Raw genomic sequence first — 20,696 nt, forward strand, 5'->3', positions numbered from 1 at the left:
GGAGGAAGAAAAAATGAAAAATATATGGAGAGAGAAAGAAGAAATGAAAGAAGGAAGGAAGGAGGGGGGAAGGAGGGAGGGAAGGAAGGAGGGAAGGAAGGAAAGAAGGAAGGAAGGAAAGAAGGAAAAGACATTTTCTGCTTTCTCACTTTATTCAGTCAACAAAGATAATTGATGATCACCATAAGCCTGTCCCTATTCTAGGAGGTGGTGATAAAAAGCTAAATGATTTATGACACTTGCAGTCAAGGCCTGAGAGGAGAGGCAGGTAAGTAGTTAATGATGACAGATGTTACTTGAATGTGTCCTCCCATCTCCCTTTCTCTTCTGATATGTACTCTCCTACCTGTGTCACTTAGTTTCTCTGTATTTTAGTGCTTTCTGCTAGCCTCTCCATAACTTTTACTTTCATTCCACAACCAGCCCACTCAAAATCTTTATTATTATAAAACCATTCAAAACATTAAACAACCCTGGTTTAAATATTAGAAGAGCATGTGATAAAATCTATAAGGAATAAGTTATGAATAACTGTGTCTTAAAGTATTAGATTTTCCAAATTTGGTTGTATATTAAAGAAGTCATTTGTTATAACACAATGATGCCAGAACATCAGGAGCTTTATCTGAAAAGTAGGTATTTCTGCACCTTGATAATTATAGTACAGAAGTTGACTTACTATCCATTTTCATCTCCATCACAAAATTATTGACCCAAATCAGCCAGACCAAATAAGTCCTATACCTGAAAGTTCAGTTCTCTAATACACTGAATGTCTAGAATCTTTATTTCTGGAAATACTTCGTACTGGGAACATTATAAATAAAAATAGATTAAAGAAAATACAAATTCCTTGTGTAAGATAATAGTGAAAATGCTCTATAAATGTAAAGCATTATCCTAATTATCAGCTTAGAAGTATATTATATTGAAATAAGCCGAAGAAGGGGTAGGAATTTATGTCACTCATGGTCCAACCAAAGAAACATAATCCAACTCAGATAATTAAATAGAGAGAATTCAATAGAAGAATCTAATCATGACAGTTGCAAAAAGATGCAATGGCCAAGAAGGTGAAACACAAATTAGCAACAGATTAAGGTGCTTCACCCACTGGGCTCAAGGTTCAAAAAGGGGAGTGGATGTTACCAGAACTCAGCAACTTGAACTGCCTGGTGGATTCTAAAGCTAGCAGTTGCTTCTCAGAGAGGGCATGTGGTCACTGCCAGAGGCGTCACCTGAAGTGAAGAGGGAGATAGTGACTTGGCTTCCTTCACCTTTTGTCCTCCAGTCTCCTTCCAGAGCATCCCAGTGATGAAATTTAACTGAAAGATAGTTCCCAGTGGAACCAGGAAATACAGTTTACAAGGGTCATCCCTTGAAACTCAGAGCAGAGTTGGGGGAAAGTGAGGTTTCCAAGCAAACAAGCAGTGACTAGCAAAACATCATTTTGAAATGGTTACTCTTTTTTCCTCATTTCCTAAAATTGTTATGAACATTAATTTACATCTTTGTTAATACTATTATAAATGAGTTAAGACATGCTCTGAAATGAATTGTGTATTTTTTAAAGTATAATAAAAAAAAGAAAAAAAAAGAAATAAAGGGTATTTAAATAGGAAAAAAATCAATTTCTCAGCTCGATGAATCTATTTGTACATAGTGTCCACATATTCAAATGATTATAAATAGAAGTCCGTGTTGTTTACCTGGTTAAAACTCAAAAAGGCTTCCCAATGAACTTAGAATGAAGTAGACAGTTGGCACTCTTTTCTTCTGGGCCCTCTGAGGCTCTTGCCAACTCTTATGAAACCATGTCTCATTACTTTCCCCTCAAGTTACTGAATTCCTCTTGCTCTGTCTGTCTTCCTCTTTCTAAAACAAATAAAGCTTTTCCTTCATCATAATATATTTAAATTTGCTGACTGTTTTGCCTGCTATACTTTCTTCGTATATGTTTTAGCTGGCTTAGCATTGAAGAATCAGCTAAACTTCCACACCCTCGGAGTAGGCTATGTGTCTGTTCTACCTAAGGAAGTCTTCTTATCACTCTTCCATGAAAGTCAGTCACTTTCTACATAGCATATTCCAATATCTGATATTTTCTTTTTTTGCTTGTTGGTTTCCACTAGAGTTGAAAACTCCCCCTTTATAGAGACTTGTCTTGGCTTCTAATGAATCTGGTCCCCAGCAACTAAAAGAAAATGTTTGGCACATATGGACACTTCATAAATATTTATTAAATGCATAAATACATACATGAATGAATATTGTATTGCTGGACTTTAAGCTCCTATTTTGTTTCCTTCATCTGGCCCTGCTTTGCTTGCTGCCTTAAGAGGCTTGCCACCTCCCCTAAGAAAAGATGCATTTAAAATTGATTGTTTAAGTACCAAGTCACTATCTAAACAGATAAAATTGGTTCACATGGTTATTCTTTTTAAAAATCAGCTACCTAGATCTCTCTCTCTCTTCCTTTGCTTCTGGAATGGATGTGGTCAACAGATTCTCCAAATCTCACTCCGGATTTCCAAGAAACATTTTATGGATTTTTTTTCATAAAATTCGAAACTTAGGTTCAGAAAAAGAAAAACTCATGCAAGTGTCTTCAACTCAGCTAGCTTTTCAAACTGAATTTTCTCCAAAACAGGAGTATAGCTAGCTTTTCAAACTGAATTTTCTCCAAAACAGGGAGTATTGAGTGCTTGCTCAGCTATATTTAAATTGGTACTTGGTCTCCCCTTTGCACTTTCATCTAGGTGTGTCTAACTTCCTTGGCAGGGAATTCCAATGTGAGAAATGTTAAAAGATAAATTTTAGACAAATTACATTTAACAGATTTTATTTGAGCATTGAACAATTCATGAATCAGACAACAGCCAGAACCAGAAGAGGTTCAGAGAACACTGCCCAGCAGCATGAGCAGAAAGCTTTTATAGGGTGAGCATGGAAGCAAAGTACAGAAACCACCTGACTGGCTACATCTATACATCTCCCTTACTTGGGCATGGTGTGATGAGGCATTTGTCTTATTTGGTCATGGTCTGATCAACTGACTGCCCGTGATTGGCCAAAATTCAGCAGTTTATTACAAAATATACTCTTAAATTAGGGTTTAGTTTGTTTACACACTAAAATAGTTTTCAGTTTGTTATTTAGTAATTCAAAGTACAGAGACAGCTTTAGGCTGGCGGCCTCCTTTTAATTAATTTAACAGGAAAAATGGATGGTAGCATAAAAAACTTGCTCTCTTTTCCCTAACACTGATTTTCCATTACATTCTTATCTAGTGCATTTTTTTTTATTTCTTCTTTTTTATGCAAGTGCAATAGTATAAAAATTGAACGTGTGATAGAAGTTGTTGAAAATGTTTACTATTTGGCCGGGCATGGTGGCTCACCTCTGTAATCCCAGCACTTTGGGAGGCTGAGGCAGGTGGATCATGAGGTCAGGAGATCGAGACCATCCTGGCTAACATGGTGAAACCCTGTCTCTACTAAAAATACAACAAATTAGCCAGGTATTGTGGCGGGCACCTGTAGTCCCAGCTACTCAGGAGGCTGAGGCAGGAGAATGGTGTGAACCCAGGAGGTGGAGCTTGCAGTGAGTAGATATTGCACCACTGCATTCCAGCCTGGGCAACAGAACGAGACTCCATCTCAAATAAAAAAAAGTGTTTATTATCCAAAAGAGATAAAACAATGAGAAAACAGACATGAAATCATGGCAAACAAAGCTATGATAGATGAATGAACTGTATGCCTTTCCTCTACAGTTGGCCATTGAATGCTCAGTTTATATGCTGAAGGAAAGTCTGTCCTAGGCCTTTTTGTTTTAATTTTTGTTACATGTATCTTTAAGTCTACTTATTAGAAAAATGAACCTCATATGGTTTGTATAACTGTGGCTTGTTTTCCCACCCCTTTCCATGGTGTAGTCCCTAATGCTGTATTTGAGTCTCATCTCTCTTTCCTTCCCATCTCTCTGAAACTTCCATTCTACTGTCTTAATAATAGCCTTGGCCCCATTCCCACTCTTCTTTCAGCTCTGGCTTGTGTCTTGCTTTCCTCCTGGCTCCAAGCCCTGTTCCCACCATCTTAGCCCTTCCAACTTCAGCTCCTTCAGTAATTTTCACTGCACCCCACCTCTAGCTACAAATGTACATTCTGTTTTGGCAAACATCCACACTTTCCTGCCCAATCCCAACTGCCTAATATACAGTGCCATTAAAATCTCAGAAATTAATCTTGAATTCTTTCAACTCTTCATAGATTAAATTTTTCCAAGTTATGTGTATTACTGGAACTCTTCTTAATATCACTTTGACTTCCAAACATGTAGTTCTTTGGGCCACATGACCCATAACCTCAAAAACTAAATTCTGTATTTTCTGCCTTCTCTCTTATATTATTATTATTTTTCCTTAAAAAAAGCTCCATTTCTTTTGGCCTGGAGATGTTAAATTAATTCCAACATGATACTTTAAAACCTCTCAGCTGTAATGCCTTACCACAATCACAGACAAATCTGAAATCTTCCCAACACATATCTTGTCCAAATAGTAGCTTGTTCCTTTTTATTTTCAAGTCTCCAAGTCCAGTAACATATTTCTCTTTCCTACAAATTCCATTCCTCTTCTCATAGGCATTGTCTGGAACTGGGTAACATCTTTCCTGTTATTCCCATGAATTATTTTTATTTGCACTGTTCAGCAAAAGAAGCCACACATATTCATCCTCTGGCTTCACAGAGTGGCTGTGATTTTTTTTCCTGCTCATTCACTTCTGTGCTGTCAATCTCACATCCCTGACAGGGAGGGCTCAGTTCCACTCACACAGAATTCCATACCAAACCTCTCATGCTTAAAGGTTACCAAAGTTCAAAAAATTTTTCATATGAGCCCCCAAAGGAAAAATTAATTCTTTGTGTTAAGGAGTTTGTGATACGCACTGCTGTCCAAAGTATGAGGCCAATTCAGGCATCCATCTTGCCTGAACCCAAGGATCTTGCCTGGAGTAGAAACTCTTTCTTACAAAACAAGTGGCAGATTCTGCTGAGTACAGCCTCTGGCTGCAGGGGCAGGTCTGGTCAAACACAGGACAAGCCGCAGGAGCTAGAAAATTACCATGTGGGGAGAGTGATGGGGTGGAGTTGGTAGACAGATACCTCAGATCTTTCAACTCTTAGGTGGACAAGCACTAAGTTGGCTTCTAAATACATTTCTAACGGTCCCCAGTGGGACTGGGCCCAGGTTTACCACAGCAGTAAATTTCTCATGGAGGCACACTGTATTGATTATCTCCCCTTATCTCTCTCATTTCTCCTTTTCTTCATGATTACCACATAAACCATCTGCACTCACATTCATGTCTCAAAGTGTGTTTCTGAACTCTAAGAGTAAGACTGCCATTTAATTTCCATCCTCTCCATTATTCTGTAGCATACTTTTACATGCTCATTCAAGTTACCATCGAAAGGTTGATAAAAAGTCTGAAAAAATCCGTTGAGGTTAGAAACTCATAATTGTACTAATTACTAAGTAAAGACTACTGTTTTTTGCCTCAGTGTGATGACATTACATTTATTATCTTCATCATTCTAAATTATTTACTCATTGATAATTAACTTTATGACCACATTTCTACTCAGCAGTCTTTTTTGTAGGCATTTAGTTTGCCCATATTTCAGTGAGGATTTAGTGCAGATATGAATGTTGTTAATACTGGTTTTCCCAATAAATAGAAGCTTTCAGTGCCTAATATGCCCCCGTCATCATCGTGAGGGCTTTATGAATATTTACACATTTCATCTTTAAAACAATCCTATGAGATAGGTAGTATCATTATCCTGGTTTTTCAGAAGAGTTCTGAGGCAAAGATAATAAGTAGCACGGCCAAGGGATGACAGTTAATGAGTGGCAGAGCCAGGAATAGACTCTCTCATCCCCCGTCACTGCAATCTCTCTTTAGTACCCATGTACTTAACCATTACGCTGTATCAGTTATACATTTTCCAATAAAATAAAACTTAAGTTATCCAAAATAAAAAGTCATCCAATTAAAGAGATTTATTTTAGCATAATGAGCTACTAACGACAACAAAAAATTCTTAGCTGTCAGATTTTCCTCACCAGTATTGTTTACACTGAAATGCCTGCTATTTAGTCTTTAATTGGTATACATAAGCAATCCCATTTCTGTATGCATTTACTAATTTCTTTCTTATCACTAATGTTTTATGAGGTTACAAGGAAATATCATATTACACAATACCCAGCATTTATGTTGAAAAAATATTCCATATTGAACAACTTTGCAACCTCCTTCGTTTAGACATCTGTGACGTTGACCTCATTCATTTCAACCCATTCTCCCTGTAGTACCTGCCACCAGTGAATCTCCTTGTCAAAATACCCCTGTGGACTCCCGTTTCTTTCTTGGAACTTATGGAAAAATAATATTACAAAAATGAATTATTACTTCAAAGAGGTTGATTAAATAATAAAAATGAAAACAAAAAGCACAAGAGTAATAATAACAAAACTCTTTAATATTCTACAATTATAATGAGAAAGTTAATATGTGTATATTCTACCATGTGCCACACAATGTGCTATGCATTTTATAGATGATATCTTACCCCGCTCTAACAGAATTCCTTTGAATTTGTCAGCATTGATTCCATCTGACAGAAAATAAAATTTAAATATCTGAGAACTCTGCCAGAGTATCTACCTCTTTCCATTTAACTACATTGGAACAATCTAACTCATGGATAACCCATATGTAATGTGAATATAATTCTCAATTTACCAGCTAAATCTACTCAGTCACTTATGGTCAAGCAGTTTTATAAAAGCAAGTAGTTTAACCAGTTATTTTCACATTTATTCTAGCTCTTTCCCAACACAATATCTTATCTCTGTTATTTACAAACAGAAAAGGAAAGTCTAATACATATTATTCAACTATATGATTATTTGTAAATTAATTCTGATAATAGTTAATAGTTCAAGGAAATGATGCAGCGAGTGGTCAACCAATGAATATCAGCTATAGGAAATGATCATCTAAGCTTGAAATAGCAAGTGATCAACTGATGTATATTAGCTATAGGAAATGAATTTTGCTTAGCTAATAAGGGAGTATAATCTTATTAAGATTGAATAAGAGGAGTGGATAATGTTCATAGTCTTGGTAAATTCATCCATGGCAATATGAAATATTTCTAAAAGTTAGTCATCATTTTACTCTTTTTGTATAATAAGTTTACAGAGTGAGCAGACTTGAAAAATAATATATCATGCCATGCATAGTTACTCCTGAATAGAATTAGAATTCAACATATCTGTAAATTAGTCAGGAAGAAACATAATTATATGCAAAATGAGGAAAGATGCAGGATAGGGTGGAGAGTTACGTTGGAAGAAAAAAATTAAGCATCACGATTATGTGATGATTATATGCAGATTGGTACTAAAACCAAAACTGTGAAAATAAAATAGAAAAGTAGTATAAGCAGGCAGTCTAATGTGGTTCCTTGCAAAAAGAAAAGCGTACATCACAGTCAACTCAATTATTTTTTGTGGCCTATATTACATTTTGTGCTGAGTCATGTTCCACTGGGGTTTGAAGTCGAATGGCCTTTCACTCTCAAGTTCTCCACTTCATGGCTGCTTAGATGTAGACGTGACTGTAGGCAGACAGATGAGTTACAAAGTTAAAGCGTGTTTATACACAAAGAATGTTGGCAGGTGGCTTTTTATTCTACTTAGATGACTCAAGAACTGTTGTGGATGTGTAAAAAAAAGTAAAGGTTTTACTCTGTGCTATAGAATGCTTCTGTATGTATCAAAGTGTGAAGTATGTATCACATTAAACTATATGCTAACATACAGTGAAAATATTAAAACACAGTTACCATGTTAGAATATTTTAATTATTTTTATAACTATATAGTAGTAATGCTAATAATGTTATCGAACTTTTATTATATTTGTTTTGTTAAAATACTGTGTATGGTTATAAAAACATAGTAAGTATAAATATATGTATATTTCTCAGAAATCATTTAAAAAACAGGTAACTTTTCATGCATTATTATTTTTAAACATTTTAGTTATATGCCAAAAAAATACATTTTTAACCAACCTTAGCTTCAATAACATATACACTAAAAAGTTTGTATATAAAACATTTTGCCATCTGACTTCAAATTAGCAGGTCTGAACTGAGGATAATATTAAAATTGACATTCCAGTTAATCCAGGAAACAGAAGAGGCCTTAGGTATTGCATCAGGAGTTAGGAGAGTCAGAGTTATAACAAAGAAGATCGTGTGGCTCCTTTGAAGAAAAAGTGAGAATAAGCAGCAAGATTAAAGCCATAAAAAACTAGAATAATGATTGACTCAATTTTGATGAACTGAAAAGGCTATGGATAACAAGAGTTCCAGAACTTCCTTTTCTATGAAGTCCTGTGCCTGCTCATTGAAAAACAATGAATCAGTCTAGACTTGCAAGATGAAATAATTCCCTCAAAGCTGGACATTTATATATTATTTATGTAGCATATTTCAATATTGATGGTATAGCCTCATATACAGTTGATTGTAAAACCATTCTTTCTGTTAGAGTAGGTAGGCAGACATGAGCAGGGCAGGAGAAGCCCACCCACACATACCAGGAATGTCAGAGAGCATCAGGTGATGGTCAGGCAGCTGTTAAACTGCCTCTCTAACATAATAATTGATTCCAGCTGGTACCGGTGAAAGGCAGTCTCCCAACAGATAGAAAACACCTGAAGCTGGTGATCAGCAGCTTCCAGATAAGATCTCAGCACTCTAAGAGACAAGATGGTGGAATTTAACTAGTATATGACCTTTCTTTAGGAACGCTCAACTGGTAAGATTTTACTTACATTTCCAGATACAATTCATTGTTTTCTCCACCGTGTTCAGTAGAATTTATTAATTATTATCTTAGAAGTATTTTGATTTTGAGTTTCAGCAAATTTTATGCATTTGAGGGTTGAAATTTAATCCTCTTATTATATTTTTTGTTTAATCTCAATTTCCCTTTCCATCTTTTGTTTCCAAAAGTAGCCACTCTGGTCTGCCCCAGGGTTATTTTTGTTGTTTCCATATGTTCTTGTGTGTAAATGCTGAACTTTTTACATTTATTGAAAATATCTTTTCCCTGTTGTGCTTCCATCTGTATAATTTCTACTAATTTATCTTCCAGTACAGCTTTCAACTCTATGCATCTAAATTTGTTAAGCTTATCTTTTCAGTTTTTAAAATTAGTTGCTGTATTAAATTCTAGTACATTTGTTTCCAATTTACCCTTATTCCTAGGGTATAGCAATTCAGTGGATCCAACTCAGATCCTAGGTATTTTCCAGTGCTTCTCATCCTTAATGCTCCTTGAATTGCAATTATTCTTTTCTTTTCACTTTGATCCTAACAAACTTTCCATTTCTCTTCTCAGCCTCTTAGACAACACTATCTAAAAAACCTTTTACCTCTAACCTAGTGTTGATTTGAAATCAGTATATGCCTCAAGGAAAGAAGGAATATAGAATATTGGGTTGACCTTTATATGTCCCTTTTCCTCAGAATTTTAGCATATGAAGTTCTAAATGCCTTTCTGACAATTTATTCCAATACTTGTATCCTCTGAGCCCATGAGACTGTTGAAAGCTCACCTTACCTAGTACTTTTTACACACCTCTCTAATCACATTAAGTTATTGCACTCTGTGGCTTACTAGTAGACAGACGACTTCAGGAAGAAAGCAGAATACAAGATAAAGCTCACCTCAGAGTCTTCTTTCTACATCCATTCACTGAGCCCCTCGAATCCTCACCGCCTTTGTAGTCAAACAGCTTTTCTTGTTGTTTTTAGACAAATATGTTGGTCTTTTGTAATCAAATCATATATTCCAGAAGAGAAAGTCCTTCATCTTACATAATTTGTCTTCGACTTTTTAGATGCTGTTCCTACTATCGGGAACACCTTTCGCAAATTATTTACCAAGTTGAGAGTTTCTAGATATCAAAGTTGATTAAAGTGTTGTTACTTTGTAATTTATATGAACCACTTTATATAGATATATATTTCACTACTTTATAACTCACTGCTTTATATATAACTCATTTATATATTTATAACTCATTTTATGTTCAGGATGTGATATATGTGTGTATATTTATATATGTATATATGCATTATATGTGTGTATATATGTAATTCTACATTTATGAAAATACTGTCACATATATAACAAATATATATTATACATATATAGTTTTACTTCCTTTCAATTATATCATGTTGCCTAAAATAAGGTATGCTTTAAAATGATGTCTTCGTATGATTTCAGATAGATTAAAAAGATTATAAAAAAATAGAAATGGATATAGAAATCAGTCACAACTTTAGAAAAATAAGTGTAACTTTCTGACAAAATTAAATTGATATCTGCTGGAGCCCATTTACCATCAGGGAACATTTTAGGCCTGATAGATTGTGTCTTTGACTATTAATATCCCAGTCTGTTGTTCATTAAACATTCCACCTGAACAGATACTTAAGATCACCTGTAGAAAGTAAGAACATTTACTCTAAAATCTTCAAGACACCTAAGGAGAAGTGACAGCAGGAGCTAATCAGCTTGTAGAAAATTATTCTAATGAGCTTCCAACATGTTGTTTTTTCTTTTAACTTGAAAAGGGTCTATATTGTATTCAAATATAATCCATATAACAAATTTTATGCTCTTTATGTTTTATGCTCATATGTTCTAGTTCTGGGGATGTAACAGTAAGCAAACTGTAACAGACAAAATAAATCTAATGATTATAGCATCATGGAAGTTAATTTGGGTTCAGAAAAGAAGCAAGGAAGGGGACTAGGAGAGTGTTGGGAAACGAAATTTCTAAATATGGTGGGGACTCACTGAAAAAGCAACAGTTGCATAAAGACATGAAGGCAAGGGAGTGAGCCAAATAAGTATATGGGGGCAGAGCTTTATAAGCAGAAGAAAACTAGGAGAAGGCCTGAAGGTGAAATTTGCTCTGATAAGTGCAAGAAAGGTACACAGTAAATAATAGGAAAAGTAGTTGGAGAAGTATTTAAAGAAATAACTGAGAGACAAGAAGAGTTTGACAATGGAGTGAAAGGAGCTTCTGGAGGGCCAGGTAGCCCACTGTAAGATCTTTTACTTTGAGTGAGATAAGAAGTTGACCACTGACGGATTTGATTAGAGATGTGGCGTGATCTTAATGACATATTAGAAGGTTAATTCTGTGTGAAGAGTGAAATCGTTAAAAAAAAAAAAAAGGCAAAATTAGGGATACTAGTCACATGGTGGCTCAGGTGAAACATTTTGACTTGAATTCTGGTCGTGGTCCTGGTGATGACCTTGGCAGACGTCAAAACCTTAATATATTTTAAATAAAAAGCAGGATTTTCTGATGGAGTACTACATGTGGGTTGTCAGAGAAATAAAATAATTAAGGGTAATTCCAATTTTTTTTAAGTCTAAACAATTGGAATAACAGCTTTTGAACAAAACCTTTAAGGAAGCCAATGTGGGTCAGAAGTCAGAAGTTTGTGTTTAGACATCTTACTGTTAAGTTAAACACACAGGTGGAATGTTTTACTAACAAGGTGGATCTAAAAATCTGAATTTCAAGGGTGAAATGGTCTTAAACTGTGAATTTAAGATCAATTCACAAAGCAATCGTATTTAATGACATGAACCTGGAGGAGGTAAATTAAGGGAGTGAATGTAGAAAGAGAAACTGAATTTAGGAGAGCTGAGGAGAAACAACAATAGCAGGCAGGAGGAATAAGTGAGATAAGTGGAGAATAAGAATTAAGTAAAGAAAGAATTTAGAGGAAAAAGGAGTAGTGAATCATACCAAATGCTGGCACCCAGGCTGTAAGGTGAGGACTGAGAAATTATTAGTTTAATATGAAGTTAGTATGGTTAAAAATGGACTCCATTGATGTGTTTTATAAAGAAGTATTGTATTAGAGGTGAGGCCAAAAGATAACATGGCCTAAGGTCAAGAGAGAATTAGAAAAAATAGAATAGAAACAGGAATATGAACTGAATGAACATAAATGAATCAGCATCTGAAGTGGAACGTAGGATCCAGCCTTACTGCACGTAGGTATCCCTGCTGTTGTAACCCTAATATATACATATCTTAGTACAGGTTTATTTCTCATTTTTCTAAAACCCAAAGGATAATACCTGGTTGTGGCCTTCCTCATAGTCACATAGAGATCTACTCACTTTCACTGAGTGGCTGTGTCCTCATTTGGAAACTCTGATCCCAGATGACGGATGGGGAAAGATAGTATGCAGGAAGCATCCTGCTTCTTAATTTTTTTTTTTTTCCCCGGGAGACCATGTCTCACTTTGTTGCACAGGCTGGAGTGCAATGGCATAATCATGGCTTACTGCAGCCTCGGCCTTGACCTCCCAGGCTCAATTGATCCTCCTGCCTCAGCCTCCCAAGTAGCTTGGATTATGGGCATGTGCCACCATGCCCAGCTAATTCATATTTTATTTTTTGTAGAGATGGGGATCTTGCTATTTTGCTCAGGTTGGTCTCAAACTCCTGGGCTCAAGCAATCCTCCTACCTCAGCCTCCTGAAGTGCTGGGATTACAGGTGTGAGCCACTGCACCCAGCCTTTAAACTTTTATGAAAAAAATGGACACATTTCTGTTCACTTTGGTGACAACTAAGCACGTGGTCCCTTATACAACTACAGACACTGGGAAATGCAGTCTGTGTCCCTGGGAAGAGGATGGAGTGGATTAAGAGATTTGGTGTAGTTCACAGTGGTCTTCTCCATAGCAAGAGATGTAATTTGTTTTGTTTATTATTTTGTAACATTGAATTTATCGTTAATATTTAAAAATTTTAGAACAATTTTTGATTTACATAAAAATTGGAAAGACAGTAGAGCAATTCCCATATACTCCACATCCAGTTTCCCATGGTAATATCTTACATCACTATGGTATGTTTGTCACCATTAATGAACAGATATTAATAAATTATTAACTAAAATCTATACTTTATTCAGATGTTGTTAGATTTTGACCTAAGGACATTTTTCTGTTGCAGCAGATTATATTACATTTAGTTTTTACATCTCCTTGGGGTCCTCTTGGTTGAGCTTTTCAAAGTGCCTTGTTTTTGGTAACCTGGGTAGTTTCAAGTCATGATTAAGTGTTTTGTAGAACGTACCTCAACTGGTATTTGTCTGTTGTCTTTCCTCATGATCAGTTTTAAGTTATGAGTTTTGAGAGGAGGACCACAGATAGAAAGCAATATTGTCATCCTATCAGATCAAGAATGCATACTATCCATCTCACCTATCAGTGTTGATGTGAATGCTGATCACCTGATCGCGAACCTTTATCATCTGGCTGATGGTTTTGTGTTTAATAGGAACACTAGCATATGTGTAATCCATTTGAGAAAATAGAGGAAAGTGGGAAACGGAAGATAAAAATGAATTAGGAAAAATGATATTGATCCAGTCCACATGTGGACATTTTGGCATTTCGAAGAAACCAGGACAGGGCTTTCTTAGTAACTGAAGAAAAGTCACAATGTGGTGACAGCTTGCTTCCTTTTCTCAGAGAAATGAGAAGCAAAGTCAGCCTGGAGTAGTGATAAGATATGTTTGCTGTTTGCAGAGAAGTGAGAAAGCGTATGCAATTGAAGATAATCTGTTTATTTTAAAAAGGTCCCCAGTTTGCCATGATTAGACTTAAAGATTTTTTAATTTTACAATGATGTAAAAGCAATGTACATTCAGTATAAACCATACTTTGAGAACCTATATAACCATTCTGTTTTTAACTTCAGTGTAGTGTTCAATTAATTACATGGGATATTCAACACTTTGATATAAAATAGGCCTTGTTTTAGGTGATTTTGCCCAACTGTAGTAACACAGGTGTTCTGAGTTAAGCTGAGCTATAATGTACAATAGACTAGGTATATTAATGCTATTTTGATTTAAGATATTTTTAATTTAGGATGGTTTTGTTGAGATATAACTCCATTATTAACCCAAGAGTATATTTACTTGTCACACATACATATTTATACCTACATGAAAGTGTATATGCAAAACTAAAAGCCAAAGTGAATCACACATATGTGTATTCTAAATACTATCAATTAACTCTGTATTGGTGCCTATGTTCATGAAGAGTATATTTGTGTGTGCATGCATCTTACACAGATTCCACTTGATCATTCGTAAGATCTTTATTCACATGACTGAAAATCAGTTGTTTCATGCTGACAATTCATAACTATAGGAGAAAAACCCAAATGTATTGAAATAAAGAAAATTCCTACATTAACACACAGATGTTTATTTTCAAGAACCATAGAGGGCTGGGTGCAGCAGCTCATGTCTGTAATCCTACCATGTAGGGAGGCCAAAGCAGGAGGATTTCTTGAGGCCAGGGATTCGAGACCAGCCTGAGCTACACAGCAAGACTTCCTATCTACAAAAAATGTTTTTAAAAATTAGCTGGGTGTGGTGGTGTGCACCTGCCTGTAGTTCCAACTACTCAGGAGGCTGAGGCAGGATAATTTGAGCCCAGGAGTTCAAAGCTGCAGTGAGCTATGATTGCACCACTGTACTCTATCCTGGGTGACAGAGTGAGACACTGTCCCCAAAAAAGAACCATAAAGAAAATATTGCATTTGTTGCTGTGTGACATTTATATATTTGCATAAATGGCATATAAGATGACATGGGTTATATGACATGGCATATGTCATCTTATATGCCTCTTGTGAAAATATATATTTGCACATTTGTATTATGTCAAAGAATTACTACATGGTTATTCTTTTAACAGTGAGATATCAAATGATCTACAACTTTATATCTAGTAGTAATACATGGATTTAATATAAACTTTCACATTTGAAAGAAGCATTTTTAGATCATTTTGATATTAAAATGAAAACATGGTTTCCATAACTTCTGGAAATTATTTGCCTTTTCATATGGAACATGTGAATGAGATTTTCATTGCCATACTTCCGGAATCCTCATTTCTCTTTTACATAAGGAAAACAGTGGATAGTGTGAGTTGTTTGAAACTGGAGGGGAATCAAACAACAACCATGATTGCACTTGAATTTATACAACCAAAATAGATTTAAAGGACATGAAAGCTTTTGTTTTTGGCCATCTGACTATATGTGGCATTAATATAGTTTTTATATTGAATCACTGGCAAGCATGTGAGTTTATTCAGAGGTTTTACATAAGTTTTTGTTGTGTTAGCAATGTAATTCTTTTAGGGAAGTGAAAATTTCTTATAAGGTCTAATTTACACAAATGTATTAGAAACAATACAGTATTATTCTAATTATATATAATAATAAACATTTTTCATGGTTAATATACTTGCTAATTGAAAAAGAATAATGTTTACTTAAAATCATTTACACTTTCACTTTAAAATTATTTTTTCAAAAAGTATATTGTTAAAGTTGGGCTTCATCATTGAGAAAATACAAATTAAAGCCACAATGAAATACCACCTCCTACCTGTTAGAATGGCTGTTATCAAAAAGATGAAAGATAACCAGTGTTGGTAAGGGTATGGAGAAAACAGAACCTTCATACATTGTTGACGGGAATTTAGATTGGTACAGCCATTTTGGAAAAGAGTGTGGAGTTTCCTCAAAACTAAATATGTAATTACTATATGATTCAGCAATCTTACTTCTGGATATGTAGCCAAAAGAAATTGAAATCAGTACATTAAAGTCTTATGTTCACTTCAGCATTATTCACAGTAACCAAGATATGGAACCAACCTAAGTGTCTCTCAATGAAAAAATTGATAAAGAATATTAGCTATACACAATGGAATACTATACAGCCTTAAAAGAAGGAAATTCTGTCATTCAAGACAACATGGAACTGGAGGACGTTATGACAAGTGAAATATGCCAGGCACAGAAAAACAAATACCACACTATTTCACTTATATGTGGAATATAAAATAGTCAACCTCATAGGAGCAGAGAATGGAATGGTGGTTACCAGAGGCTGGTGGAGAAGGGAGAGAGGGATGGAGCAAGGGGAAATGTTGATCAAATAATATAGTTTCGGTTAGACTGCAGGAACAATTTTTAGCAATCCATTGACTGCATCGTCATCAGAGTTAACAATAATGTGTATTTCAAAATCGCTAAAACAAAGGATTGTTTTCATTCTTACCACAAAAAAGTGATAAGTTGAGGTGGTAGACATGTTAATGGCTTGATTGAGTCTTTCTACAATGTACACATAAATTAAAACATCAAAATGTACTCCATAAATGTTATTTATTTATAATTATTTGTCAATAAAGACAATTACATAAAAATATAAAAAAACACAACCTTTAACTTATGAGACAGTGGTGTAAATTAGTATCTTCCAATTAAGAAGAAAATCCCAATTATAAGGATAGTAAGAGCGTGTTTTAGAATGTTTAAAACATACCCCTGTATATTTGTCATTCAGTGAGATACAATTGTGCATTTGAAATTCCAATTTTATTACATAATTAAAGTCAACCATATCATAGTTTTTTTTTGTAATATAATTCGGTGAAAATAAGAGATTTTAAAGCAACCAAATAAGTTTTAAAACTGACCAAATGAGTCACAAAGAAATATCTATTATGCATACTCTAGAGATAATAGTATAAATATGGAAATATATGTGTTGTTGTTCAAAATATAAATAGAATATTTAATCATGTTTAAGAAATACTTTCTCTAAGTACTAATCAAACTAAGGTAAACAAGATAAAAAATGTCCAAAGATTGAAAAGTGAAGACATAAATCTTTATGTATGTACTTAAAAATATTGTAAAAACTGTTAAAAACCAATATGCAAACTATTAGAAATAAAATATTTTACCAAGTTGGCCAGAATAACAATCACCACAAAAATATGCTTTCACAAGAAAAGAAAATAATGTATTTGAGAATAATTATCAGAAATTGTATTAATATTCTTAAATAATAAAAGTATTTTGATAGCTATTATTCAGACTGTATCTTATTTTTCTGTCTAGCACATAAACTGATTTCCTGTTAGTATATACTGTGTAAAATTCGACATGTTATCCTGGCCATATCAGGCATATTCCCAATATTCCAAACCCAACTTCTTGTATTTACAAGAAGAAAACTGAAACCACTCCTACAAATTTTATAGAATTAATCAGGGAAGAGACAGGGAGAGAAAAAATAAAGCTACAGTACATTCAGTATTAATGATTAAATCAGCTTACTCTCTCACCTGCTTTCTCTCAGCTGTTTGGTATCTATTGTCTTAGAATCATGTAGACCCTGTTACAAGATCATAGTTCCCCTTAATTCTTTGACAGATAGCGTAAACATTAGGTTGGTGCAAAACTGTGGTTTTTCCAATCACCCTTAGCAAAAACCACAACTACTTTTGCACCAACCCGATAAAACATTGTTTTCCCTTTGAGCTATTTCTTTAGGTCTTGCATACTGATAAAATTACTGACTCAGCGGGTCTGTGGAACCCCACTGAGGTCAGCTGGCCTGACAGACCCCACTGACATCAGCAGATCTGAACACTCCGCAAGAGGCTGACTCGCCAAAAAATAGTTTCCACACTCCTGATGATTTTATCCCCTTGACCCTGACCAATCAACTGTCTCAATCTTCCAGCTTTTTGCCCTCTCTAATCCCTTTAAAGACTGCAGCAACAGTCTCTTTTCATCTCCTCACTCACAGTGTTGTGATCATTAAACTCTTTCTCAGCTGCAAACCCTGCTGTCTCAGTATAATCAGTCTGTTGCCCCACAGCAGGAAAATGAACCTGTTTTTCCTATAACAAAACTACTTACATTTGTCTTCCACAATGAAAGAGTAAAACAGTTTGAGTGACCCCAAAAGTCACATGGCATGCATCATGGTGGGACCAACTCTATTGATTTGCTTCATCAAACTATAGCCCATAAATCTCTGTAAAATAAGGACAATAAAATATTTCTATTTTTATTTTGTAGCAATTCCGTGGTGATTTTTTGTAGTCTGTCTTTTGTGTCTGCCAGAATGTCCTTGCTTCCTCCTGATTTTCAAATTCAAGCTCCTTTTTCTGTTAAGTTCCTGATTTTAAAAGGGAACTTTATTATTCCTTAAACAGTATTACATCAAGCCATGCATACCCTACCTCTATTTGAAACAATATGTGTACTTATACTCTAATAGGATTGATCACTGAGATACTGTCACACATAGATTAAGCTGATGTGACACTGGCCAGTTTCTTCCTACCCTGGGAGTGTCACAAAACATGAAGCTGCCTTTTGTAAGCTGCCACACTCTTATTGTTCATTTTACTCTTCTGCTTATAGGAATGAGATGAAGTGAAAGAGAGCAGAGTAAAAACTGGAATGCCTTGTAGTAGACAAGGTACCAGGCACTGTGGTATAATTGCTGCATAACAAGCCATATTTTATACAATGGTGACAAAAATCATGCAATGTAAACATCCTTGTATTGATTTAATTCCAATGAAAGATTATCTTCACACATGAGCATTTTTTTTGCCTCCGGTGACATAGGTATCCAGATGCAGAAGTCTTACTTCCTGCTTTTCTATGACATCATCCTTCAGAAGGCGGGGCATAGGCAAGAACATGATAAAGGTAAGTATGCTCTTCAAAAATCATCTTTCCTAAAGTATGTTTTTCGTAATTTTACACACATATATTTTAAAAAATATATATAGACATTTTAGTCAAGAACACAGTAGATAAATATTTGAGGAAATGTAACGACCCAACAGGTTCAACTTGAGCATTGCCTAGACAGAGCTGATTTATCAAGACAGGGGAATTGCAATAGAGAAAGAGGTTAATTCACACCACGCAGAGACTAGAGACGTATGGGAGACTGTTAGTACTCAAGACTTGTTATTTACTCAGTCTCCCTGAAAACTCAAGGATTAGGGTTTTTAAGCATTATTTGATGGGTGGGGGGGCCAGTGAGTCAGGAGTGCTTGTTGGTTGGCTTGGAAATGAAATCATAGCGAGTTGAAACTGTCCTCTTGCACTGAGTCAACTCCTGGGTGGGAGCCACAAGGCAAGCCAGTTTATTGATCTGGGTGGTGCCAGCTAACCCATCAAGTGCAGGGCCTGCAACAAATCTCAATTGCTGACCTTAGGTTTTACAATATTGACCTTATCCTCAGGAATAATTTGGGGAGGGTCAGAATCATGTAGCCTCCAGCTGTGTGACTCCTAAACCATAATTTCTAATATTGTGTCTAATTTCTTAGCCCTACAAAGGCAGTTTAGTCCTCAGGCAAGAAGTTTTTTTGTTTGTTCATTTGTTTTTGTTTTTTGAGAAACGGCTGTCATTGTCTTTGTTTCAAAGTTAAACTATAAGTTTCACCCAAAGTTAGTTACTTTGGCCTTTGAATGGGCAAGGACAGCTTGGAAGCTAAAAGCAAGATGGAGTTGGTTAGGGCAGATCTCTTTCACTGTCATAATTTTCTCAGTTACAATTGTGCAAAGGTGGTTTCAGAAATAGAGAAATATGTAGACATATCAGTCAAGAACATAGTAGATAAATATTTGAGGAGATATTATAGTCTAAGAGAAATGTATAGAGATAAGCAAATGAAAGCAAACTATTTTCATGTCCTTTTCTCCCACAAAGCATTTGTGAAGGCTCCAAACCCCACAGGGCAGCATGCCCAGCTACAGAGAGTCATCCACCTGAATTCTTTTCTTTTTTGAGACAGAGTCTCTCTGTGTCGCCCAGGCTGGAGTACAGTGGCACTATCTCGGCTCACTGCAAGCTCCGCCTCTTGGGTTCATGCCATTCTCCTGCCTCAGCCTCCCGAGTAGCTGGGACTACAGGCTCCCGCCACCACTCCCGGCTAATTTTTTATATTTTTTAGTAGAGACGGGGTTTCACCGTGTTAGCCAGGATGGTCGCGATCTCCTGACCTCGTGATCTGCCTGCCTCGGCCTCCCAAAATGCTGGGATTACAGGTGTGAGCCACGGCGTCTGGCCATGATCCACCTGAATGTTGAAACCTGGCTATTCCAGTGAAGGGGAGGAAGAAGAATGTCTTTTTACTCTGAATGTATAATTTGTTAAACTTGCGCTTAAGATAGAAAATTGACCTAAAGATCTGCAAAACCCAAACTTATCCCAAACATGAAGATATACTCTATTTAAAATATTAATGAAGTTTATTTGTACCTTTTAGTGATTTATTTCTTATAAACACAAATCTGTAACTATATATTGACTCATCTTTTCTTGTTTTTATTTCCTCCTGTAATTACTAAATTGATTAGCATCATTCTTCATCTTGTCCAAGTAAATTTCCCAATTCCATGATAATGTAGACACACCCCAAAACCAAAACGCATTCAAATATACAAGAACAATAACAAAAAAGCTCATGGGAATGTTGAAGGCATGATTTTTTTTTTTTTTTTTTTGCTAATGGGAGTAACCGTCAACAGTCCTCACAAAACAATTCTGAAAGTATGTTTCACTGGCAGAAGCCATAGAAGAGGAGTTCCCACTGTTATTTTCCAGAAGAAAATGATAGAAGGTTACAGTTTCCAAGATTATCG

General features: G+C 35.4%; 1 long non-coding RNA gene across 1 annotated transcript in view; it reads left to right on the forward strand.

Annotated features, from left to right (window-relative positions):
• The window catches only part of LOC129526256 (uncharacterized), a 52,573-nt gene that overhangs the window by 16,159 nt on the left and 15,718 nt on the right, over positions 1–20,696 (forward strand). Inside the window, exon 2 of the long non-coding RNA XR_008670874.1 lies at positions 18,663–18,746. This is a non-coding gene — a long non-coding RNA (uncharacterized lncRNA). The remainder of the gene's footprint in view (positions 1–18,662; positions 18,747–20,696) is intronic.

The sequence above is a fragment of the Gorilla gorilla genome, chromosome 14 (assembly GCF_029281585.2).
Source record: "Gorilla gorilla gorilla isolate KB3781 chromosome 14, NHGRI_mGorGor1-v2.1_pri, whole genome shotgun sequence".
NCBI classification, from domain to species: Eukaryota; Metazoa; Chordata; class Mammalia; order Primates; family Hominidae; genus Gorilla; species Gorilla gorilla.